General features: G+C 38.0%; 1 protein-coding gene across 3 annotated transcripts in view; it reads right to left on the reverse strand.

The window, feature by feature from the left end:
• The window catches only part of SIPA1L1 (signal induced proliferation associated 1 like 1), a 152,899-nt gene that overhangs the window by 104,285 nt on the left and 22,206 nt on the right, over nucleotides 1-26,408 (reverse strand). For 2 of the 3 annotated variants that reach the window (XM_010711501.3, XM_010711500.3), the window contains exon 2: nucleotides 5,642-5,718. The exons of the other annotated variant lie outside the window; for it this stretch is intronic. The gene's annotated coding sequence lies outside the window, so the exon portion shown is untranslated. The remainder of the gene's footprint in view (nucleotides 1-5,641; nucleotides 5,719-26,408) is intronic. 3 annotated transcript variants of the gene reach the window in all.

Genomic DNA, 26,408 nt, shown 5'->3' on the forward strand with positions numbered 1-26,408 from the left:
TTTTTAAAAAGAGTATAATCAATGACAAACTAAACGACCTTCATTTAATACCAGGTGAGAGAACACCTCCAAGAAGTGAGAAGAGAGCAGATGGAGCTGAAGCCCACATAGCTAAGGAGGTCTCCATCTGTTTATTCCTGTTCCTGACATCACATGCCCATGCACCACACAACCACACAATGGGATGGGCTGGCTGAGCTGAACTGTTAGAACTATGTAAGGATGGGGAAGAGGACTTTTTTACCTGGATTGTTCCCTCAATCTGTGTCTTCGTGTGACTGTATGAACATTTATGACAGTGAAGGAAACAAAAACAGGCAAGCAGGAAGTTCTTTCAGTGTCTGCCAGGAATTAAGAGCCCTTTGCTCTGAAACAGACAGTTGATAAGAAACAGTAGGCCTATAAAATCATGGAAAACATGGAGAAGAGGCATCGGAAATCATCATTCGTTTTTTCTCCTAACACTACAGTTGGGCAGCAAGTAATAGATACAATTTTCAAAACAATGACAGTATCTGTACAAGCCACATAGAATAGAATATTACCGGACTCTACAAAAATTTCTTGCTACATGAATCAACAAAAGCATAATCTACTAAAGCATATCATATACATACGTTTCCACTGATTCAAGAGTCTGCTGAAAGTTAGAGTGAAAAAGGTGGTAACGACTAATCATTGTACACTTCCCCTGCTCTCATGCTCTTCTCTAAGCACGTGATGCTCGGTGAGCATGGCAATCTAAAGAAGGCTGCTAAGGTAAATGAATGCACAGCCTGACCCACTATGTTTGTTCTTATGGTCTTCTTAACCAACTACCTTACAGTAAGTTATCTGAATTAAAAAGCAATCATTGGTATTTTGGAAATACTTGTATTCAGAGCATTTTAGGGGAACTCCATAGAACTCAAGTCACATGAAAGAATAAACCAAGTATTTTGTCAAAAAATCTGGCTGCATATTGATAATTACTTCTCCTTAGTTAAAAAGTTTAAGGAAAGAATTGTTGCAACAATATTCTGTACTAGAAGAAAAAAAAAAACAAGGATATAAAGGCTTCACTAAATTAAAAGCATTTCTTGAACTGATTTTTTGCCATTAACAAATGTAAGTCACCGACTTCACCTAAAATGAAGTGAAAAATCTGAAAGAAGCCTCCCACTCAAAACATCACTTTTCCTCCCTTCCTTCCCATACAGACGTGGAAAAAAATGGACTTGTGATGTGTTGACTCACTAGGCACCACTCAGATATCTTCCCTCAGTGACAGCACACTTTGTATCACATTTTATCCTCACATGTGAGGTAAGAGAACGTTCTGTTTAGGTATAGCTTTTGCCTATATATTTTAAGCACAGGTCAAAAAAAAAGTGCAGGTATACTGTGAAAAACTGCATTCCCAAATCTGATTATAGATGGAGAACACAAATTAAAATACATTAATCTGTCCAAGAAACGATCTTATTTTCTTTAGGAGAATTCCTTCTTCAGGTGCTTCCTTCTTCAAGATTTTTTTTCAAATTCTACTGGTAAGACAGCATTTCTGATAATATGGCACCTATACAGAAAGTTTTTAAATACTCTGTTGAGAAACAAACAAACAAAAATCAAACCACAACACTAACTTTTAAAATGCACACATTAAAAGAGCTACAGTTATACCTTAAGTAACATCTGAATAACTCTGGCAGCCAGTAGGTCTTCATAGAGAAAAGAAAATATTTTACAGTGATAAAAGAAAGATAAGAAAGATGTCCACAAATCAATAGTATTTGATGATAGCCAATTACACTTGAAGTTACGGTGAGCAGTACAATGCTGAAGCTGTAATCACTTTCTCCAACAACAAACACTGCTGCTAAGAATCACGTGCACCCGGAGTACAAGTGTTCTTACTGAACCCTGCTTTGAGGGACTGGTAGCACTACTGCACTGAACTTCTCTAAATATTATATACCACTATAAACATTGAAAATTCAGTGGCAGGTAAGGCAGATCCACTCCACAACTTTCAACAATTTCAAAATAGAACTGGAGGCAGATTGAGGGGAATACACAGACACACACACACACACACACACACGCATGCACGCAAGCTAGCATAAACTCCCAGCATAAACTCTGATCAGCCCTGATTCTCACTGGCTCTTGTTTCAGAAGGGTATTCATGTATTACTGGTTACAGTAACCTGTAAGCAACTGGCTACAGTAACTTGCAAATTCCTACACCTGCCAGCGCATCCCCAATAGCACACATCTGCTTGCATATTCTTAAACAGAGCAATTTTAAGTACCCTTAACATATATTTGATGTCTCAGCTAACAGTAACTGAGAAGCAGAATTACAATTATCTACAGATTCATACTCGTATTTAACATTAAAAAAACAATCCTGTATCTTCACATGCAAAGCAATTTCCATTCACAAATGCATTACCTTAGCAAAAAGAAAAGTCTTCACTTGGCACTTAAAGATTCACAAAGCCACACTCACTCGGTTTATGAAAATCTCTCACTGGCTAACTTCAAGATGTAATGCCTCTCTTTCCCAGGAAAATTCTGGGGCAAAACTGGTAATGAGAACCAGCTCATGGCAAACCATATGCCTTCCTTCAAGACAATTTTTTCATGAAGCTCCGATACAACTCCCCTGGCCTCATTAAATCATACATGAGCATCTAAAAGGGCAGCGTTGTCAAATACATCACAAAGATGTACGTGGCTGGGGAGGGAGCGAGAGCACGCACAACCTCAAACAACTCTGGCAGCCACGACACCACGAGCGCACACAATACGACTTCTGCACAGTGCCATGCAACAGCATAGGCAAGGAAGGATGCTTGTAACTGAAGAGGGGTAGCCTCACTTATGAAAAGCTGGAGAGATAACTGCCATGCTGCCTAGTCTGGGAACCACCAGGAAGATGCTTCTACATTGACCTCCAAGTTTTCTGTTTGCTAATTGTTTTCTTCAGCATTTTATAAGACATTTAATTATTCCTCTTCCACTGCTCAATTGCATGGTTATTGAAAATACTTCAGTTCACAGATGATGGACAGGTTTTACATTCCACTGGTGGCTCCCAAGCCAGAAGCTGAGAATAGACACACACTGGTAAATCCTATGAAAGCAATAGATTTGAATGATTTCCTTTTAAAAAACCAAACAACTCTAGGGGCCATCCATCAAATTGACAAGCTGTTGGCTGTCCTTCCTTCTGTTCCAATTGTTATAGCTAGGTTCACTGCTAACTCATCAAATAATTTGCTTACTTTCTTATATTTCCAGCTATCTTAAACTGAATGGAGACAGCACAGGCTCCTTGCCTCATTAGCCTCATTATTTCATATTTTGCACTGTGTATGGCTCTTTCTTCAGTAACTGGCCTACTCATGTGATATCATCACATTCCTAAGAGTCTGAATTATTAAAAATAAATCTAACAAAAAAAATCTAAAAATAAATATACAAAATACAGTTTTGGTATCAGTAAAGAACACTTATGTAAAGTAGGTATGAGAAAAAACTCTCCAATTTTTAGCTTGATTCACTTACATCAGATCATAAAGGCTAAAGCCTCTTATAGGTCAAATTCCTTTTCACAAATTTCTTCTTATAGTTTTACACTTAAAACATCACTTAGATGTTCTAATTTATGAAATTATTTTAAGTATGAGCAATCAGACCAATAAGCAAAGCTTTGACTTTTTTTTTTGGTAACTAATGACAAATACGAGATAGTAGAGGGGTAGGTTGTTTTTTTTTCCTCTTCCTGGAGGGGAGACAAATGTCGAAGGTTTGTGACATAGGATCCAGTTATCTCATTATTTGCTGTTTTTAGCATTAAAAGGCTCACAAAATAAGCCATCCATGCTTGCCATTAATTCTGCATACCAAAAAACCCTGATAATTTTAAAATCTGAGTTACTTAAAAAGTAATAGCATTCACAACTGCTACTTTTTGGTACCACTGCTAGATTCCTACAGTTGCATTTATAACCGCAGCACTGTTCCCACTCAGCAGAAAACAGTTAGTACAGGCAGCCCATTTGTTTTCCTGGTTTGAGTACTCTGTGAACTGACTGATCACCACAGCAGCTCCTGAGCCTCCCTCTCACTCAGGGAGCAGTTCCTGCCTCCCTGCCACTCCCCTCATGCATGGGATGGGAAACTGTAGGGCTGTTTCTGGCTTGTTCCAAGCAGCTGTCACCCAGGCCGTGCAACCATGCAGTCCCCCCTCTGACTGCATGAGCCAAGCAGTCTTCCACACCCCCCTGCCTCTTCCATCCCAATCCCTGCAACTTCAAGAGTAGCTGTTGTTCACGTTATGCCTAAACCAACTCCTGCTTCCAAACGTTGGCCCTACTCATCTCCTCCTGCATATCCAGCAGATGCATTTCTCTGGCTTCCAGAAATGAGAAATTTAAGAGCTTAAGAGAAAAGAGATTAATTCTCCTCCCTGCCCCTGCTCCACTCTCCAATTTTCCAGGTACATGCTTACTTCCTTGCATTACAAATACGTAGTAGGAAACAGTAGAAAGCTACCTCCTATATCCAAAACAGCCCCTTTCTGCTGATGTGTCACATCATCTTAGGCTCAGGTAAATGCCAGAGCAAGGAAGAGAGAGTAGGAGCAAGGCACCCATCTTTCATAGTACTGTTTAGCAGTAACATAAAGCTACCAGCTGTAATTCACATTCAGAGTCTTCCAACACAGTTCATTATTATCCTAAAGACTTTAGGGATGTGTGTACACTTTCCAAGTTTGAAGAAAAATGCCAAATACAACACATGTATATAAAAAAACACATGGCTCAACTAAATTAAAATCAAGAGTCCACAGTGTAAGAATCTGTATTACTGAAGAAACAAATGGACTATTCTTCAGCAATTTTAGTAAGTCCTTACTTCTGCAATTTGATAGTAATTAAGTAATTAAGTATAAAAGTAAATCAAAATCTCATTGGGTGCCCATCTTCATCTTCAAGCACCCAAATATGTACACAGGTCTGATGGCTGCACTACCATGATTAAACTGCCAAACCAAGCTAAGTAAGCAGATCAAGACCCTCCCCTCTTCCTCCTGTTCAAAATTACTAAACCAAAAAATATAAATCAACCCCTCAACAATCCCTACAATGTGATTCTTGCAATCTAGAGGGGAGCTTCTGGCTTTCATTCCAGTACTTATTCCCAAAACACTGCTGCAAAGTATAAAAATGAATTAATGATGTTTTGATATAAGACAGCTCACTCAGACATCACACAGGATAGATTTACTATTCTCATCATTAAATAAAACATTCAGAAATCCCCAGAGACTTATTTTTCACCATTGTTGACAGAGACACGTACTGCTTTTATTATCACTGTCTAAGCTAAGAATAGAAGTTTACTATGCATTTCAAACGTCCAAAGCAAAAAAAAAAAAAAACAGGAGTTTCCCCTGAGCATCTATCATTATTCTCAATTACGAGCCATGAAAAATCATACATAATTTGAGGTTAAGACAGTCGGAATATAAGACAAATTATTTTACATACTAAACTCTGTTCAGACTTCTCTGCAAACACACATTACTATGAGTGTTTTCAATTAATTCAGATTATGAATGTGCTATTCACAGAAGAGTTCCACTTACAGAAAGACAGTTCCTCTTGGTAGTATCACAGACATCTGAGGAAGGGCACAGGAAATCTCTCTTCAAAGATATAGCAGCTGGTAAAATAGAGAGAAAACTAAGCAAAATATACAGATAAAATATTCTTGTTCAGAGTTAACTAACTCAAGAGCTAGGCAGCCAAAGAGTCTGAGAACAATATTCTTGACAAAGAAACCTCCTACCAAGAGCATCTGCCACAAAATCCCAGGTTTGTGTATCAGCAATGCTATCAAGAAGCAGTACTTTCACGTATACGTTTCAAAGCCAAACAACTGTACGCATTTCACTGTTCCCAGAACCTCTGCTGCTCATTTCTGCCTGGTGCTCATGAATCCATTCCTCCCACTTTTCTGCTCACTTCACTCACTCCTATTCCCTCCTCCTTTTTTTTCTTTTCAACGGTTTCCTGCTCTTACATTCTTTTCTTTCTCCCCTCCTAGTGGCCTGTCCTTCTGTCTCCCAGCCAAGCATCTTTTTCTGTTCTTCAGCCCTCTGGTATGTGAATCACAAGCGTTTCCTCCCTCCACACCACACTGATGCCAGCACAGAAAGCACAGATTGTCTCTGCACGCTCAACGCTGAGACCTGCAGCTAACAGAGCCTATTTCTGAAAAAAGCAATTAGAGTGGAAGACCCACAGACACCACAGCCCCACGCCAGGGCAGGCTCAAGTGCTCTGCTACCATGTGCCAAGTGTAGCCATGTTTGCAAATCGTGAGGCAGTGAAGCCAACTGTGCGTTCTCCAGCAAACTTGACAGTCAGAGCAGTAAACTAAATCATGAACATCTGTCCGAATTAAAAGTCACTGAAATAAAAGGCTTAAACTGAGACAGGTCAAGAGCCCCCTGAACAGCTTTTTGATGCAGAGGACAGGTTTACCCACAAGCATGCAAAACCTCTGGTGCAACACAGTTCTCCTTCTATTTCTCTTCTATTCATATGAAATAAATAGCTCATTAGCTAAACTCAGCAAGATAGCCAAGACACACCGTGCACTTCAATGCAGCATCAACGCGTGCTGCACACTGGAGCTCAGGGCTGTTCCCTCCCACCCTGTGGTGTGAGGCCTCTCAACCAACTCCAGTCAGCACACAGCGGTGCCAGCACCACTCCTTTCAAAGGCAGCACCCGAGTAAACATGTTCAGTGAAATCCTGTGTATGCCGTAATCCAGGATGTTGTATTTAACTTTGTGGATTTTTCCAGCTGTTCATTAATCCCCACTGAACGGGGAGAAGAGCACAAATGGAAAAGAAAAATCAACCTTCCCTCAACAGTGTATCTTCCTACAGTCAGTAATGTAATTCTACTGGGTTAAGCCTTCCAGTTTTTAATTTAAGAAAATGCCCTCAAATTTTCATTCAAGTTAGAAAAAGCAACCTAATATTAAGCTCTGCTGTGCAACTACATTTTCAGCTATTTGGAATTATTTTCTACTTGTTTTGCACTTAGAGTGCTTTCCCAAACGTGACAGATTAAACAGAAGCTCTTCTATTCTTCAAATAGAAGTTATCAGAAAACTTACATGGAAAAAATCTACTAAGCCATACTGAATCCGCATCTGTTTATTTAGCTTTGCATTGCTCTTTAACGTCTTGATCTCACTGCTTAAATTTAGTTCTATTCCATAGAATGAAATGTAGTAAGAAAGATGTTATCTTCTCAGAGTAGGGGTTTTCAGTCTGAGTCACATCACTGGCAAGACAACTAAAGGACGCTCAAATACTAGCTCAGTATTTCACAAAATAAACTTGTCAAACAGCAAATATTTATGAAAGGAGGCATTAGAGATGTCAGGACAGTTTCCAGTCACAACGGTTTCAACTTCCAGAACATGCATTCGAATTACATTTTTAATCTGTTGTGCTTTACTTACTTATTTAATTACCAGTGCATTCGAAAACTTGAACAGTTTAATCCACCTACTTACAATAATCTATACTGGAGTATATAAATAACTAGTCTAAATCATTCCTATAGCATTACTGATTTGCTTTGAGAGGTTCCAGAATATTATGTGTGTCTTTCAACAACAGAGTGGAGAAAGTGAACTTAAGGAGTGATAGGACAAATAAAATAACTCAGATGCTCAAGATAGATTTGGATATATCCCTGGAGGAAAAAGAACAAGAGAAATCAATTTATGTTAAAGAAATTATAGTCATACTAAATATGATATTCACTTTTGACTGGGCAGATGTCTAAGGGGAGCAGCAGATGTGATTTATGTAAGTGATGCCTCTGACACCATCCAACGTGATCTGTAGACCATGTATCTGAAATAATTGCTGTATATAAGCATAACTGCTGGATAATTTTCTTTCAGAGAACTGAAACCATGGCTTAGTTTAAAATAAAAATAAAAATACAGGGGAAGCATTAAAGCATTTCAGGTTGAGTCAGTTAAAACTTGTCCTGCATCAAGTTTTGCTTCATATTTCCATGAGTAATGTGTGTACCCAACCAGTAGAATACTGAAAGAATCTGTAAGTGCCACCAAACCAGGGGACCAAGGAGCATTTAGGAGATAGTTGCAATTAAAGAAAAGAAAAAATAAAAAAAAAAATCTCTGCTAAATCAGAGATTCCAAAGCCAACCACGTATGGCCTATTCATATGAAAGCAAAAAAAAAAAAAGAGATAAAAAAGGGACATAGTCAACTAATGAGTAATAAAGCAGAAAAGAACTTAGCTGTACTGGATCACAGGCTGTATAAGAGTCATAAACATGATGCTCCACTCAGGCAGATATCATTCTGGAAAGTACGAAGACGATGATGCACGAGAAGTGAAAGGAAATATTTAAAGTCTACACAACGAGATAGCCCTAGCTATGAAATACCATGCAGATAATTCTTCTGCATTCTGAGAAACGTACACTAAAATCTTTTTCTAAGGTTACTAAAAACAAAGACAGCAACCGCAAACAGAAACTCATCTCCTTAATGTATAGTTATGCATATCTGGTTTTCCAAGATGTGTTTAAAGTAAATAAAGTTGTTGCTTTTTTTTACGGCCTTTAAGTACAAACTCATTTCTGTGAATTATTTTAAGTGACAATACATCTAAACTGATAACTCTTGCTCTTTGCCTCCTCTCCTCAAATAGGAAAATTCCTTCTAACTGAAGTTCTTCTTTTTGTCACCTTGTAAACCTAACTTGAAATACCTTAATTAGAATTAAACAACGCAGATATCAGAATATCACAATATACTTAACACTGTTATCTGCACTTCTTTTTCCACATTTGTCAGTTTTCCATGCAGTCACACTTGGAAACTTAGTTTCAATGGGAAGGTTCTCATTTTTTTCCTTTTTCAAAGTGTCAAAATACATCATACATTATATACATACCTTCACTATGAAATAATTTGGATTTTACCTACAGATGTCTGTGCACACACATGTATTTTAGCTCCATACACAGACATATACTCTAGTTTCAATTTTATTTTTCAAGTTTCCTTTGAAACATCAATAATATTCCAACTCAAACTTTGCCAAATCTGGCACAAATTTACATAAATACAGAGATAATCAAAGCATTTATCAGAGCGGAAGCGTTAACAGCACATACTAAAATGTGACACCATCTTTCAGCCTTTCATGGAATTCAGACTTTAATCAACTCTTGTTTAGGTTTTACCCCTAGTTCATTCATCAACATTCCTTGCTGGCATAAATTTAATAATAGTACATTTTTCACATATACAGATCAACTCTTGTGACCTGGTAGATGGACGTACAGCAGCAAACTGGCACTGGCAATAGTAAAACAAAAAAACAAAAAAAAATAGAGGTAGACACTACTCTTCTTTTTCCACAAAAGCATGCATATTTACAGAGATTGGAAAGATGGAATAACACGCAAAGGCATTTGAAAACCCAAGACTCTTTACACATCGTGTGAAAATATTTGCTGAAGGATAGAAAAAGACTTTGATTACATCTCCAGAACTATGCTAAACTACCTGTGAAACTAGAACATGACTTCTTGATCCAACAGACCTGCACCTGAAGGAGTGAAAGAAGTAACCCAATTCCAGGAAAGGTACTTGCAGTACTGCCAGAGAAGTAAAGAAAGTAACCACTGACATTTGGACAGAAATATATATACCACACTGTTTTCTTTGACTCTGTGAACAGAATGCAGTGGTTCTAGTTGCACACTAACTTGCCACTTGCAGAAACAAAAAACACAGTAATTATTTATTTGGTATGTAGAATAAATGTGTTGTTTTTGTTTTTTAACTAATCCTCTTAACATCTCTCTTTCTCTTGACATCTGCATTAACAGAGGGAAAAAAAAAAAGAGAACTGGCTGACTGGCAGAGCTCAGAGGGTTGTGATCAGCAGTGCAGAGTCTAGCTGGAGGCCTAGCAGTGTTCCCCAGGGGTTGGTACTGCGTCTGCTCTTGTTCAACATCTTCATCAGTAACCTGGATGAAGAGATAGACTGCATCTCCAGCAAGTTTGCTGATTATAGAAAGCTGGCAGGAGTGGCTGACACACCAGCAGGCTGTGCTGCCATTCAGTAAGACCTGGACAAACCAGACAGTTGGGGAAAGCGTAACCTGATGAGGTTTAACAAGAGCAAGTGTAGACTCCTGCATCTGGAGAAGAATAACCACAGGTATCAGTACAGGTTAGAGGCTGACCAGCTGAAGAGGAGCTCTGCAGAGAAGGATCTGGGTGTCCGTGTGGACATCAGGTTGGCCATGAGCCAGCACTGTGCACTCACAGCTTAGGCGGCCAATGGTATCCTGGAGTGCGTTAAGAATAGTGTGGCCAGTAGGTCAAGGGAGGTTATCTTCCCTTCTACTCTGCTCTTCTGAGGCCAAATCTGGAATACTGTGTCCAGTTCTGGGCTCATTTCAAAAAAGACAGGGATCTCCCAGAAAGAGTCCAGCAGAGGGCAACAAAGATGATTAGGAACGCGAAGCAAGTCCCATATGAGGAAAGGCTCAGAAACCTGGGACTCTTCTAAGTATGAAGTAGAGAAGGCTAAGAGACAACCTCATCACTCTACAAATATCTGAAGTGTGGGAGTTAAGTCAGTGGTGCTGACTAAACAGTACAAGGAGCATGCAGCAACAGAACAAAGAGCAACAGCCAGACACCAAAACACGGGAAGTTCCATACTAACATAACACAATGAAGAACTCCACTGTTAGAGTGACAAAATGCCGGAAGAGATGGCCCAGAAAGGTTGTGCAATCTCCTTCTCCGGAGACATTCAAGACCCATCTGGACACCTACCTGTGCAACCTGTGGTACAGAATTTGTTCTAGCAGGAGAGTATGATTTGATCTCTAAAGGATGCTTCAAACTCCTACAGTTCTTTAATTTTGTGGGGGGGAAAAAACATCATCAGGAATCCAGCCAGCTGGAGAAAAACAACAATATAGTAAAAGAGAACATGTTACCAATATCCACATGTACAAGGCAACACCACTACTCCTGAAGGGGTACAAGCACTTGTTGGTATGTAGGTACAACAAAGAATAGGGATAACGTTATCATCATCCTAGAGAAGATGAGCTCTCCTTGCATGGTGTTTTCCATCAGAAAACAACTCTCAAAGAACTTCCGTTCTACATTCTGAGATCTTGCAAGATGCATAACCAGCAGCAAGCTCTTAAGTACTGAACCACCAACCTTATTCACCAACAGGTCTTTGCCACCAACAGCTGCCAAGTTACATGGTCATTGTGAGTAAAATCCATGAAGTCTCAATGCCTTTAAAAGGCAAGAAACTGCTTTATATGGAGAGACTGATGATTAAAAGAGACAATCTGTGGCAAAGTCCGCAATATAGTTCAAAGCTTGTGACTCCTGGTCCAGCATTCCCATTTTTAGACAATGATTTGGTCTGCATACCGGGTAAATTTTTAAAAATCTGCGCTTTTATACTTGGAGTACTAAAATAAAATAAAATAAAACACTACACTAGAGAATAAACAGCTGTCTAAACATCTTTTGAAGTCCAGAAAAGAAATTCTACATCACTACAAGGGATTTCATTCTTGAATAGGTTAGGCAGAAGCACCTTGATATCATCAACAAAACTCCCTGGTATTTTGGGGATTTCCTTTTGTTTTGAAGGATAGAGAGGATGGATACTTATCCTTCTTTTTCACATACTTGTGTACATTCTTTTGGTCAGAATGAAGATACGTTATACATTAGATACACTTGAATGATACAATGAAGATACACTTATACATTAGATCCTATTCTGACACACAAAAGTTTCTTACTGAATTTCCAAGTGAGTATCTATCAAAATACACGAAAGCACCATCTAGTTTATACAAAACAAACACTGGTCCGAAAGGTATTATGTTTTATACTGATCCTGTTGATATTGTAAAGAGAAACTATGCTGAGATAGCCTCTGTTCCTGCTTGTGACAGATCTATGATTACACTGTTTACCCTTACAAGTATAGTGAATACACTAGAATGCATTACAAAGATTCTCAGACTAACAAAATGGACTTACTGAAATAGTTACTAATTCTAGCTGATAATACAAAACACTTTCTTACTAATAAGGTAAGGACAACATTATCTTACACTCTGGGTCATCTTTGATCCACATGAAGTCCCAACATATCACGTTACAACAAAAGATGACAAGTGAAACAATTGCCTTTGTTTAAAAAGCATCAGGTATCAGGAGCACAGATCTGCACGTGGCAAGATGATGAAGGAATATGAACTTTGAAGTACTCCCTTAACATCTCCATTATCTGACAATCCATGGTCTCTGTATCTTTATCAGAATTTCTAATTTCTCCATATATTTTTCCTCAAATCAACATCCAAACTGACTCATCTCCAAAATTCCTACGGAAAAACATTTTGTGTGTTATTCAAGAGTACCCTATACAACCAAATCATCTACAAGATCATTCAGGTGCATATTTACCATTAAATAATAAAAATACTAATTTCACAGGTATCCTTGAGTAAATCTGGAATACAAGTGGAGCCACGTTGTTTGGTCAACACGAAGTAAAAGTAAGAATAGTGTAATAAAAACCAAGTATACCAAGTCTAATGAAAGAAACCTAGTTGGGTTTGGCTTCTTACTGAATATTTTCCTATCTTTCAAAGGACCTTCCTCTCTCCTCATTTACTCAGCTTAATACATTTGAGTCCATTGCCCAAGAAGCACTCGCACTGCAATCTTCAGCTGGACAACACAACAGGTTTTCCTCCATTCAAGCCACTATCCTGCACAAGCTATCTGGAACTTAGGTGCAAGCTTCAATTATACTATCCATCAAACATGATTGAAATCAGTAAATTCAAAAGCTGCTAGGAAAGGCAAGTCATCATTAAAGCAGGTTTAAGAAACAGTATGTACATACAAATAAGCGTATTTCTGCCCACCACAAAAATATTTCAACCAAGTATCTCTGAACTACTACAATACTAAAAAGATACCATCACCACTAAACATTACACCTTGCCACACTGTTTCCACACACGAAAACAAATCTCTGTAATTGGTTTTTTTCAGTAAACACAGCTGCTCTTCTCTCTTTTCAGTAAGGCTGCACTGTGGAAAAGAATTCTTCATTATTTTACACAGAAAATAAAAGAGTTGATTCAGAACAAAAATGATTCAGCCTCAAAACATACGAGTAACTTTAAGTAAACAAGCTTAAACTTACTTAACAGCACATTATTTCCAATAGTTTCATCATTATTTCAGAATGAGGGCAGATTCTCCTATTCCTTAGTACAGAGAAGGAAAAGAAAAATAAAAGGTGGGGGTGTTTACCAGCTGTTCAACCCAGGAACAAGAAAGACCACCTTCTGTAACACAAAGTATAACATGATACAACATAATCACTCCATGCCCACTAAGCTTTAAACATACTTTAAAGTTTGGTACTATAAAGAAAGAAGAAACTTTGTACCACATAAGCTCCTCTCTACTGCAAAGCACATCTTGACATAGCTGTTTCTCATTTTTTATAATGCTCATTCCTAAAAACATTTCAAATATAGTTCCATAATTCCTTGTCAGAAGTACTCGCTGGACAAAAACTCTTTTCCAAACACTAAATCTGATATTATTGGTCTGATGTGCTTGCACTAAAAATAAACTGATAGTATAAGCCACAAAGTCAAATTGCATAAAAGCCAACAAATGCAGATTAAATAAAATGAAAATTATGTTTCATGCCCAGACAGATTAGCTAAGGAAAAAAAAAAAGCACAAAAGAAAGATGTTCTAAATTCACATAGGCCATGACTGGTGTGATCCTGAGATGTGCTGGCAATCCGATTGCCAAGAGGTACTATTCCAACATTTAACTACTACTCAATTTAGAACTGGATTGTCACTGCATAGGTACTAAAATAGAATTAAGTTCTTCTAACAATACATGGTATTTACAGTTGAGGCAACAGTATAAGTATCAGTCTGTATAATGCTTCTAGCTAGATCACTCAGAACAAATTCCTACCTCAAGAATTGGTTCTACCAAAAAAAATTGTGAAAGACCAATGTTAGTTCTATACAGCCTCCTGAAAGACAAAGAAGGAAACATCCCTTGTTTTTAGAAAAAAAAAAAAAAAGAAAAAAGAAAAAAAGGCAGCAACAACAAAACACACCTGTACTGAGTTCACACAGCACTGTGAATCATTCTGAAGAGAACACTAGTCCTCTGTCATGCCACTGCACAGAATTTCCACCCTGAGTATGGAATGCAATGCTATTCTTAACAAATAAAAGAAAAATGAAAAAGAGAAAGAGGAAGGCAATGAAGAGTAAAAAAAAGTCCTGATTCAGTTCCTGAGCCAGAAGTCACCAAGTAAGCCTATAAATCATTCCCATATTCCTCCACGTACAACTGTTGCCAGGCTCTGTCAGACAGCACCACTAGGCTAGTGGGACTTCTGATTTAACCAAAAGCAGATAAGCTAGGTATAATGTGATTTCTGGATGAAAGACAACTGCTAGGATTTTAATGTATGAGAAAACGAATCCAACTTGTCCAAATATTTAACCTGCTCTTTTAAGTTGGTCACGAGTATCAACATTCCTCTCTACATCCAAGCCATTTTAATAAAAGCAAAGCTGAAAAACCCGGATTAGTCTTTACCAATGAAGGAAGACACGATGACTTCTTTGCAGAACAATCCCAGAGGGAGTACTTGGCCCAAATTTTAATTTCACAGTAAAGATATTAAATAGCCTTTAACTTTTCTTTTCTCTATTTTTTTTCCTTCCCTTCTCCTTCAAATCTTACCATATCTATTCCTGCTTCCCTTTTATAGTCAAGGACAGAAGCAAGAAGCAAAGATTTGCAAGGAATGTATGCCTGTCCCCTCTTACTCCCTCACAGCCTAGCATGTAAATGTTTAAAGAATGCTATAAACTTTTGATTCCAAATTAATCCCAGCTGGGAAGACATTCAGTCTCCAGTTATTTCACAGCTCATTCTCTATCCAAACAACCTCCTCCCAATAGCCAATTGTTTTCAAAAAAAAAAAAGAGAGGCTGTAGCAGGATTTTCTCTGCCTCTAAAGGAAGAATTGTGTGCTGGTTCTCAACATCAACTTTTCCTCCATTCTGCAAAGACCTTTAGCACTGGTTCTACAAGAGAGTAGAAGAGGTACTAAAGGAGGAAGTTATTCTGAAGAACACCTAGAAGGAAAAAGAAAATTAGAGCAAGAAAAAAAAAAAGTTAAACTTGAGTTTAAACAATAATTATTCAGTGCTTCCTCATACTATAAATAATCATATCTTTCCTGTACGTCCTACACAAACACACTTATTGCACCTATGGGCTGTGATCTTCACAAACATTACTGACCGCACAGAAGTATGAATTAGTAAGAACAGCGGTGGCTCTTACCCCAACATTTGACTGTCATATTAAGAAGTGAAGATTTTTAAGGGCCACGTTATATGAATGACAAGACAAAGTTTTAGAAAATTTTGAAAAAGAAAAAAAGACGGAAAAAAGGTCATCTGCAGTATTTCTTGTACCACAGCTGCCTAATCAGAAGTTTGCAAACAAATTCAGATGTGCTGAGACCAAGAGAATAAGATAATCTGACAAACAGGTGAGGAAGCTGCTTTCTTGGCCTCAAGCCAGAGGCCAGCCAGGCCAGCTCTGTTCTGGACAGCTGAAAGCCACCGACAGGTCCAGGGATTCAGCCTCACTGATGACAAGGCAGTGATGGGATGGATGAGAGGGCCACCCTCATAAGATCTGGGAAGGCCTGCTCATGTACAAATACTCACCAGTAAGAACAGTAAGCGCACCACATCACACCCCCAAATCACCTTTATATACACCTTTCATACTATCCAATCTATTCCACAACATGAAGAGACTTTGCCATCCTGAGTTGGACAATTTGGAGAAAATTGTTCTGTCACATTTTCCAATATACCACACACAAAACCAAAGCTGAGTTTCCAGAAAACTGAACCTAGAAAATTGTTTGCAACTTCTGCAAATAAGCTTTGTTTGTTTTAAAATAAAAATGCGGTCATTCACATATGCTGGGGAAAAAAAAAGCAAATAAATATTAGTGCTAATAAAAAAAGTAGCACAAAAAATAGCACAACTTCAATGTACTAAAGAACTGCATCTTAGTACTAAGCTTTCAAATATGGAAATAATGATATAAATTAATGACCATCATCTAACAACATATATGAATGTTAACATGCTAAAAAAAAAACTAAACAATTTAAGACCAACAGGAAATGCTATTTATTAATTGCACTGCTGCTAATGCTGAAGTTACGTGGAATCATTCACATTATGATGTGTATGTACACATATGTTTTATACATAAAAAGACATAACTCACACTATGGGATCTGAAAAGCTAATATCATATTGTCTTAGACTGATCTTTATCTTTCATCACATAGAACAGAGTTAAGTTGTGCTTTTGCATTATGCATAAGCAGTGAATGCAATTAGACTGAAAAGCAAGCTGATCTTCTCTGATCTCAAGTGGAAAGAGTGAACTCTGATCTTCACAGGTGACAGCTTTGTGTATTACTGCAATTCATTAGTTAGCTTCCTTGAATCCATCATATCTGCAAAAGAAAACTCAAAACACAAAGTTGTGGCCAATCCACTAATGATTTAACAAACAAGAGTACCAAAAAAAAGGGAGGAAAACAGTTACATTACTTTGGCATAAAGAAACTAAAAGTAGTTCTTCCTTCCACAATTCAAGAATGATGCTAAAAAAGTGGAAGAAAAAATAAAATGCCTGCAGGAAGAATGTCGGGAGTAAGAGAGGGAAGAAACTTGATCTTTCATCTAGCAGGCTCCAAATGAAGCTTCTCTTGCTTTGGGGGAGATAAGAATCCTTTAAGGACTGCCCACTGCCAAATTCCCAGAAATATTTTCATTCAAATGGGATACTTCCCAAATAAATCCTGTAATTCAACTAGAGATATTTGTTTTCAAACAGGAATTTAGTAAATTTTATGGTCAATGCAGTTGTAGTAGTAGCAGTTGCTTTCATTCACAAAACACTTCACAAAGGAATCAAGCACATTCCTGTTGAAACGCACCACCCATCACCTCACTGCGTGCAAATCCACTGTTCGGTCTCCACAAACATTCAGCAAGTATTGACGAATGTCAGTGGGCACCTTTTTTCCCCACATGGAGGAATTCAGTGACACACCTTTGCTTCGTACACACTTCCATGTCAGACGCCATTCTGTCAGACCACCCCTCTGCTGCCATCCGTCATACAGCAACAAAACGTAACGGAATAGATGCGAAAAGGTCCAACGTCTCCTGCCATATCACCAGCACCTGCCTTTGATGTCATGGACCAATGTACTAAAATAAGAGGCATTACTTTCAGAGCAGCCCTCGTAACATGCAAGCTAAGTCATGCAGAAACTCAAAATACCGAGGTTGCTAATGCTTCACCAGTCAGTCCCACAAAAGGTCAATCACAGTAAACATCTCATTTGGTAATCACCGTAAATTTATGATTCTACACAGTACGAAGTAAATACTTAGTAGTTCTAAGGTACACTGCATTCCACCTGTTAAAGATAAAGCAGGGAAATTCACACACAGCATACGATACATGTACTTCACTCACAGTCACAGCTCTGCATCTATGCAAGCTACACAGTTCACTAACATTAGAGCCTTACAAAAACCATTTGTTTTCCAGTGCACAGGATTTTAGAGATTAAGTTTCAAGACTCCTTGGCAGTCTCAAACAGGCTATGCTAAAATCCACGCTATTAAGTCCACACACTTTTTTTTAATCCAGGCTAGCTAGATCAAAGCTAATTCAGGTGTGTCTAACCATTTTGAAATTGGGAAGTTTGCAGACACAGCATATGCATCCTCATTCCTTGCCCGCCTAGCCAACAGGTGCCAACAGCAGCATAGAAAATGAATTACTGTTTTCAGTAACGCCGTATCTTCAGTCACTGAGGTATCAGTTTATTTCAACAAATAAGGGAGGGTGCAAAGAGAACAGAGCCGGGCTCTTACCGGGGTGCTTGGTACCAAGACAAGAGGCAGTGGACACAGGTGGAGCATGAGAGGTTCCCTCTAAACACCAGGAACGTATCTGTGCTGTGCAGGTGATGGTGCACTGGCACAGGCTGCCCAGAGGCTGTAGAGTCTCCAACTTGGAGATATTCAGAAGGCACACAGCCATGGCACTGGGCATCCTGCTCTGAGTATCCCTGCTGGATCAAAGGCTGGGCAGTTGGACCCAGAGGGCCCTGCCAACCCTACCCACTCTGCAATTCCTGACCAACAGAGAACAGTGATCTAAGCATAAAAACCTTACAGCTAGTCAAAAATTTACTCTCATACAATTAATTGAAATAATATACATTTCATTCAGTCTCAGACACAGTTAAATGAATGTGAGACTTCTCATGAACATATTTCCTACTATTAAGGGCATACTTAGCTATTAAGAACATTATCAAGTTTTGTTCAATTGAAGGGTCCAGTTGCAATTGTTTTCCAGTACAAGTAATCTCTCAACATCACTAACATCTAGTAATTCTGCAGCATTTTACATGAGAAGGGTAAAAATACCAGGCATTTCCCAATTCCATTCCATTTACAGATAGTAGCTGTAGTTATCAAAAATAGCACAAAAATATTACAGAAGACAGTAAGTTAAAGCTACCGAATGCCTTCTATCTGTATGGAGTATAAATAGATATGTAAAGGTATTAAAAACAAGGAAAATTCGTCTTTCTTGGAGCACATCTAAATTTCTAGAAAAGTTACTTGATATTATGGTTAACTTGTTAATCAATTTCAGTATATGAGTGTACAGGAACATAAACCTTATGAGCTTACAAACAATAGGAAAAGTTGCTAGTGAAATAGACTGAGCTATAACTACTGCTGTTAGGAGCTGGAATTCAGCAATTTCAAAAATTCCTCCAGAAACAATTTCAAATAACGAACAAAAGTTGTGTTAACTAATTCTCTCAAATAAAAGTTCTACTTGTTTCTTTAAACATACCATGCACTGACACTTACAAGGGAGGGTATTTTTTTAGTAGCAACGTTTGTTACAGTGCTTGCCATTTCCAAATCCGAACTTCCTTTGCATATCCCACATCTGCAAATTTAAGCATTTGTCAATAAACACATCATTATAATGTTTTTGGAGGAGGGGGCCATATCAGCACTTCTGACAATGACTTCCAGCGTCTGGATGCAAATCAGCTCCAACTGATCTACACCCAGACCTCAGTGCTGTTCTCACTATGGTCCCTAACGAGTATCCTGGCTGTTTCCCTTCAGGCAGCACTACGACTTGCGCAACATGTTGAGTTAGATGAGGAAGCTGCTCAGTGAGAATGCTAATCCACCCCATCTATCTTTGCAAAACCACCACCACCACTCCCCAACCCCTGGCAAAAACCAAAAGCATGTACTGCAATTTTCCAATCTTCCTGCTATGCCTTCTTGAACCAGAGCCATTGCACACCTGTGATCGGTTTGTATACATGCCAGGCAGATGGCAAGGCTGAATGGACAGAACTGTAGCATCTCATGCTTGCAACGTCATCTTTATCTTTTCATTTAATCCCTAAAAGTATACGATAGGTTCAGTGAAAGAATGGCAAAGACCAGCTTTTAGCCTGTGATCCAAGAATCAAGCAGGCATATTCAGAATAACCATCCCTGATTTCTTTGCAATGAGTTCACTTTCACAGGGAGATAAAAATAAACCACCTACAAGATCTGCTGTGCTTTTGATAATGTGACAAAGCCATGCATTCTGTAACTGCCTGAACAGAGCACAACCTGTTTTCAGGAACACACCCACAACATCTAGCAGGAAGTGAGGAGGGAGTAATCATCCAGTACCCTCCTATCTCCTCCATGAAGAAAGCTCTCACACAGAGCAGGTGCATTCAGCTGCAGAGTGGCTATGGACTGGTGCTCGGAGGAAGGCAGTTAACCCAATTAACCCTTCTGGAGAGCACCCTCCTCCCGCACTGCTTGAAACAGTGCATGCTGTCAGCAGTTGCAAAGGCAACACTGATCACATGGCAAGGAGCACCGCTGCTAAGGATGACCATCAGCACGAAGTAAGAGCATGCATTCTCACCTGTTCAGCTTCCTGAAGGGACAAGGAAAGCTCAAACAAAAACTGCCAGTGACTCAGAAGCACACAGATGGGAACAAAATTCAAACGGGAAATCAAAAGGTGAAATCTTTCTCAAAAGGTAAAGGGATATTTAGGAAATATCAGAAGCCAGAAGGAACCACGAAGATTTGTAAGACCATCAATTTCAGTTTCTGCAGCTAAGATTCCCTCTTCTCAGCGTGCTTAGGTGAGAAGTTTTTCACTGTAAAAATCCCAACCTTCTTTTATCACCCTTTTTCTCAATCAAGTGATTGTATCTTGGTATATATTCTGCCAGTCATTTGGGGATTAAGCAAACATTTGGTTACACCTAAAAAACCAGGATACTTCTGAGTGCTGTGGCCCATTTTTCCTCACTATTCAGCAGAAAGCCAATCACACATGACAAGCACAAGGGACAGCAGGAGCAAATTTATCTAAGTCACCGACTGCAGACTTTTAAGAAGTCTCTAAGAGCAGCAAGAAAAGTTTCCAAATCAGTCCTTCCTATTTACACTGCCCTGAACACACCCCACTGTACTGTTTCAGCATTAGCCTTACCATCTGATCTCTGTCTATTGCTACAAAAAAAAATTTGCATCCGTAGATGCAGGGAGCCCTCTATATTTAGACTGAATGAGCAGATGTAACCATGGAGATTGATGCTGCAGTCCCAGGAACTCCATGGAGGAACAAGCAGGAGCTGGATCACAAACTGCCACTGAATGTTGCCATCCTCAGCTCTCACCACACTCATATGTTAGTAGAGATGCTCAGTGAATCATGTCAGAGGAGGATGAAAACCTCACTCTAAATAAGGAGCTTGAAGAAGGCCTAGATCATTTCTCTCATCTGGTTTCTCAAAATTGCAGCTCACTGCAAGACCATATTAGCACTTGCACTGATGTAAAGTAGAGACAGCACGGGACAGACCAAGCAGTCAAGGACAGTTGCTGTCAGCTGCAGTGCCAGCTTCAGCTGCATGTATAACCTTGTCACAAGCATTAGTTCTTTCATTACAGTGATCTTCAAAATGTCAGGTTGCTGAAACAAATGAATTTAAGTCACCCACTTATTGTTACCCTCCCAACAGTATTTCAAGAGTTGAGTAAAGTTTGAAAACTCATAGCAAAAACATTAGTGTAGAACAAAACTCTTTAAAATGTGCCAGGCAGCACTATCAGGCCTTGTGGAAGTAATTATAGCCTAATCTCAATTATAAATGGAACTCATTTTAAAAGTAACAGGCAGAGAAGAATTACTTTTAAACTTTCACTGACCAACAAACCAAGCCTGTCTCTTGCAAGTAGAATCATTCTAATCTGGAGGTAAAAATGTTCAATCCCAACTCAGTCTAATGACACAAGTGAAGTGTTTAAAGTCTGCTTGTGATTGCACTTCCGATAGTTTGACAACTCATTTTGGCAGCAGGTGAGTAAATTTCCACAGGTGGTGGCCTTCTGGTCAAGAAAAATTTTCTGTTTTCTTCAAGGCAAACTTCTTCCATTCAGCCATTACTGAGACACACCATAATTCTAAACCAGAGCTCTCAATTCTCTTTTTCTTTGATGTTAAATTATAGACCTGCTGTGTAAAGATGACTTTTTTTTTTAAAGAAAAAAAAGAATTGCCTGTGAAGCTCAGTTGTGATTGGGAAGGCCGCCTACACACCAGAGGGAGAGTGAGAAAAAAAAAAACACACTTGCAGAACTGAAAAAACACTGGTGTAGGCGTACATAGGGGGAGGGAAGAAAGAACTTGGTTCTACTGGAAAAGGCCATTTTCTTACATCACCCTAGAAAGAATTAAAAAGTGTTACTTGAATAGCATTCATTAGATTGTTTTCTACTTTCCAGATGTCAATACCAGTACCACAAGCGCTGGAGAATCCTTGTGGCTTCATCTCCTTCCTGATTCCAGAATCCTGCTTCCCAAACAAGAACGGCTTTGCTTCTCCTTCTTTCTGCCACCTCCCACAAAAGCCATTCTCAGAGCAGAAATTCACCTGCATAACAACAGTTCAGAGCTCCAGAAGCCTTTCATAATTAATAACATTAGAATGTATTGAAATTACATCTAAAGCCTTAAAAATAAAAGCACACCACACACACACACACACAGAGAAAACAAATTAAATTTTAGAAACCATAAGAATTAGCAACGTTTGTTCTAATCAGAATCTAACAGTACTCAGAACTTCTGACAGAAGATGCAAGAAGTTCAGATGTTTCTCAGATATCTTAAAAATCACCTCCTCCACTTCCTAAGCGCTCTCTAAGTCCATTCATTTCCCAAGAAAAGTTCATAGGAGTACCAATAGCAGTGTTAAATTCATCAGCATTAGAACCTCAAGAGAAAGACAATCTGAAACAACTATGAAAGAGAAGAAATAAGGCAATAGAGAAACAAGTTCAAACAAATAATGGGATGTATGAAGTAGTAAGAAGTAAAATCCCTCATTTGGCAAAAATTGGAGTCATATGTTACAAAAGAAGATGTATAAGACTACTAAACTTTGAAGTTACAGTCACCTTGACCTTCATCCTCTTGAACAGTGAAATACAGAGTCATTTAATAGAGTCTCTCTATATAGTAATACATATACGATTCTGATAAAGCAAAAAAAAAAAAAAGCATGACAACATTACACAACAAATGAGTCATATACATAGAATTTGCATCCTAATAAGGCATATACTTTCATGCTTAGCTTGTCAAGCTAAAGAACATTTGCTTTGAGGCTTACTGCCAGAATAATCTGATATCTTGCATTCTTCCACAATTTTATTTTTCAGGTAAAATGATGTTTCAGTTTCTCTTAGAACAGTTCCACAGAACAGTTCAAGGCAATGTGAAAGGCTGCCTTCTACCTTCAAGCGATAAGATTTCCACTGAGACCAAGCCTATTAAGAATGAAGAAAACTCGACAGGAGGACTCCTATAGCCAATAACATTGAAATGCAGAGGATATTTACCTTCTGCTTTTCGGAATCTTTAGGAAATTTTTTACAGTGATACTGCCAATGAAGAAAGCTAAGCAAGTAAAACCTTTTTAGTCTCTCATTTACTTTTTGTAAAATAGCAGTACAGAAATAGATTTGAAATGGAATTATGCTTCAATTTTTTTTAATGAATGGAGATTCGTCCCAAGTTGGTACGTTTGGGAAGCTGTAATTCCAAGTCCTCTCATTTTGTGTTGTTTGTTTTTTGTTTTTATTTCCTTTCACCAAAGCAAGAAAGGAAATCTGAGACAGATTTATGGTCTAGTACAGGTTTTAACATCATAATTATAAAGCATAAATCAAAATTAGTAACATTGCATTTAATTCATTAACCACTTTACTGCTCTGTCAACAGGAGTCAATTACTGTAATACCTAGCATTTTTCTCAAAATGGACTGTAGAACAAAATTTCCTTTTTTCATTTTATTTGAAAAGGCTTCTTATTGTTTCACATCATCCTAATGCTGTAAGCCATAACCTATCCTGATTATTCATAATCACCATGGGTTACGCTTTCAGAAGCTGATTTTTCTAGCTACACAGCACATGACCATAATAGTGCATAAAAGGTTTTTCATTGACCTTTAATATAATTGTACCTCTCACTAGTACCAGTACAAGAAAGTAGCACTGGCTTGAAAAGCTTCTCATCTGAGAGCTAATACTTTTGTCTTGTGATGGAACCAATTTAGTTGAACCTTCGAGGTATTCCTAGAACAACTGTGAAAACAAGTTTTCAGTGACAACAGTTAACATTCTAAAGAAAGCAATGCAAATACTTAAGTTTGAAAAGGAGAAAACCAACAACAAATGCAGAACCCACTTCATCATATCTCTTCTGAAAGAAGCAGCCATTCTTATTTGTTGCTACTAATACCGCCTTTTTAAAAATCAGTTTTTCTTTGCAGAAAGTTAGTTCTTTGCCAGGTTAAGATAAAAACCAAAGAGGGTTCTTCGCATGTTTTGTCAGGAAAATTACAAACTATTTTGTACTCTTCTCAGCAGATAGCTCATCTATCTGCATTTCAAGATAAACTGTTCTGTAAACAAAATTTCACGGTCATGCTCTTAGTTGTGTAATTCAAAAATCAGAAAAGCACATGTAGACCTGCTTAGCATTACTAAGGCTTACATGAAGTTTTGTAAAGAATTTACTGAAAACAGATATAGTCCAGCAATTTTACCATATATCTAAGAGCTCTATATAATTCAAACAAGCAATTTTACTTTTCTGTTCTGAAGCTTTCCCCTTAATGAAAACATTTCGCTCACAGGGGCCAAATAATTATAGTCCATGAAGATCCTGAGCCTAAAACACAATGCAATGTGATGCATCTCAGTACAGAGGATGAAGGAAAAACAAACCACATTTTATATTAATTTCAAATGAGAAAATATTTGAGTTGTAGCAGAACCAGCTACTTTTGCATCTGCATGAATATTAACAAAACTACACACAATAAAGGAAATACAACGTTAATATAATTTCTCTCAAACTGCATACCAAGCCTCTTCAATGTTAGATTTTTAGCTGAACACACACCAACTTTTGGAATCGATTCTCATCCATCCAAAAGTTGCAGTAGTTTCACTAATAAAATGAGATAACATTCTAAAAACTCAGTGCTCATCTATCCATGAGAAAAAAGGGAAGAGAGCTACTATATATACTATATATATATACTATAATATTCTGTACTTATTACTTTTAATAAATCGAAACTAAAAAAGAAATGTATTAAAATACTTATGAACCCAGGACTAATAACATAGAGCATAATAGCATTTTGTCCAATATAATAAAATAGGAGGCATTACTTTCAGAGCAGCCCTCATTCTACATAACTACTTGTTTACTATTCTTAAGGTGGTCTCGCCATTACGGAATCATTTGTGCCCACACTGACTGGCTATAGTGAGAAACTGGTCCATGCCTTTACTTCTTTCATTAAAAACAAAGCAATTTTGAATGTCTGGACTTCAGTATGAGATTCATTTGTTCATAATCATATAGGACCAGTCATTCAGAAATGTGTACTTTTCCTGCTCTTCTCATACACACACACAGCACCAAGAAATTAGGCCTTCTTCCAATAGATATACTATAGAGTATTCTGAATTAATTTCTGGAGTCTGTAGTAAATTTCACGAAGATTGAAGAGTCTTCTGCAAAAGGGTCTCTGCCAAAGCTATTACCTGGAGCAGTTACTGGACTTCGTGCTTTGACACACTCCATCTTGACGCAGAACCTGTCCCTGGACACAGCAGTTTTAAAAGCACCATGAACAGAAGGTAGATCAGTAAGTACAAGATCTAAGGCTGAACCCAAGTGAGGATATAAAAAAACTGGGGAAGGTTTGCTACTATTTTAGACAAGAGAGAGGGGACTAAAATAGCAGATTTGCTTCCCCAAAAATGCTGCTCTTTGAAACCCTTCCAAGTTAACAGCATTGAATACAAAGGAAGATACACTACCCAACAGTTCAGGATTTTAAATATCAAAATCCAGACACCCTTGTTTCTGAAGAAACTGCCGTATGATGAAGGAAACTGAGATAAGGAAATTTTTAATATAGGAAAATAAATTATGAAGAAAACTAAAGTAACAACAAAACAGCAAGGGTATCTACTTGTCGAACTGAAATTTGCTATCCCAACAAAAGAGCTAGTAAGCAGCACTATTAAATAGAAATTATGGAATGCACATGTCATGGCATTTTTAAATACCTACAGACACCAGTATATGTCTAAAAAAAAAAAAATTGCTTGTTCTCTTACACTGAACAAAACAAACAGCCCTGGTAACAAGTTATCATTCTGAGGTACTGTCCATATTATTCCTATCTACAGAAGCTTGTCTGTGCACCTACTGTGAAACTCTTCAAGCTTTAAATACATTTCTTGAACAGTTTTAAGATTAGCTTTCGTACTTGTTATCTTGAGAATAGTTTTAAATTTACAAAATAGGAAAACATTTTCAGAAAAGATTCTCTAGCTGTACTGTAGCCATTTGAATTAACCAGCAGCAGATTTTTCTTTCCATGTATTTAAATATCTATTTTGAAAATCTTTAGAGCTATTACATGATCCTTCATCTCCATAGGTA

The sequence above is a fragment of the Meleagris gallopavo genome, chromosome 5 (genome assembly GCF_000146605.3).
Source record: "Meleagris gallopavo isolate NT-WF06-2002-E0010 breed Aviagen turkey brand Nicholas breeding stock chromosome 5, Turkey_5.1, whole genome shotgun sequence".
In the NCBI taxonomy this organism is placed as follows: Eukaryota; Metazoa; Chordata; class Aves; order Galliformes; family Phasianidae; genus Meleagris; species Meleagris gallopavo.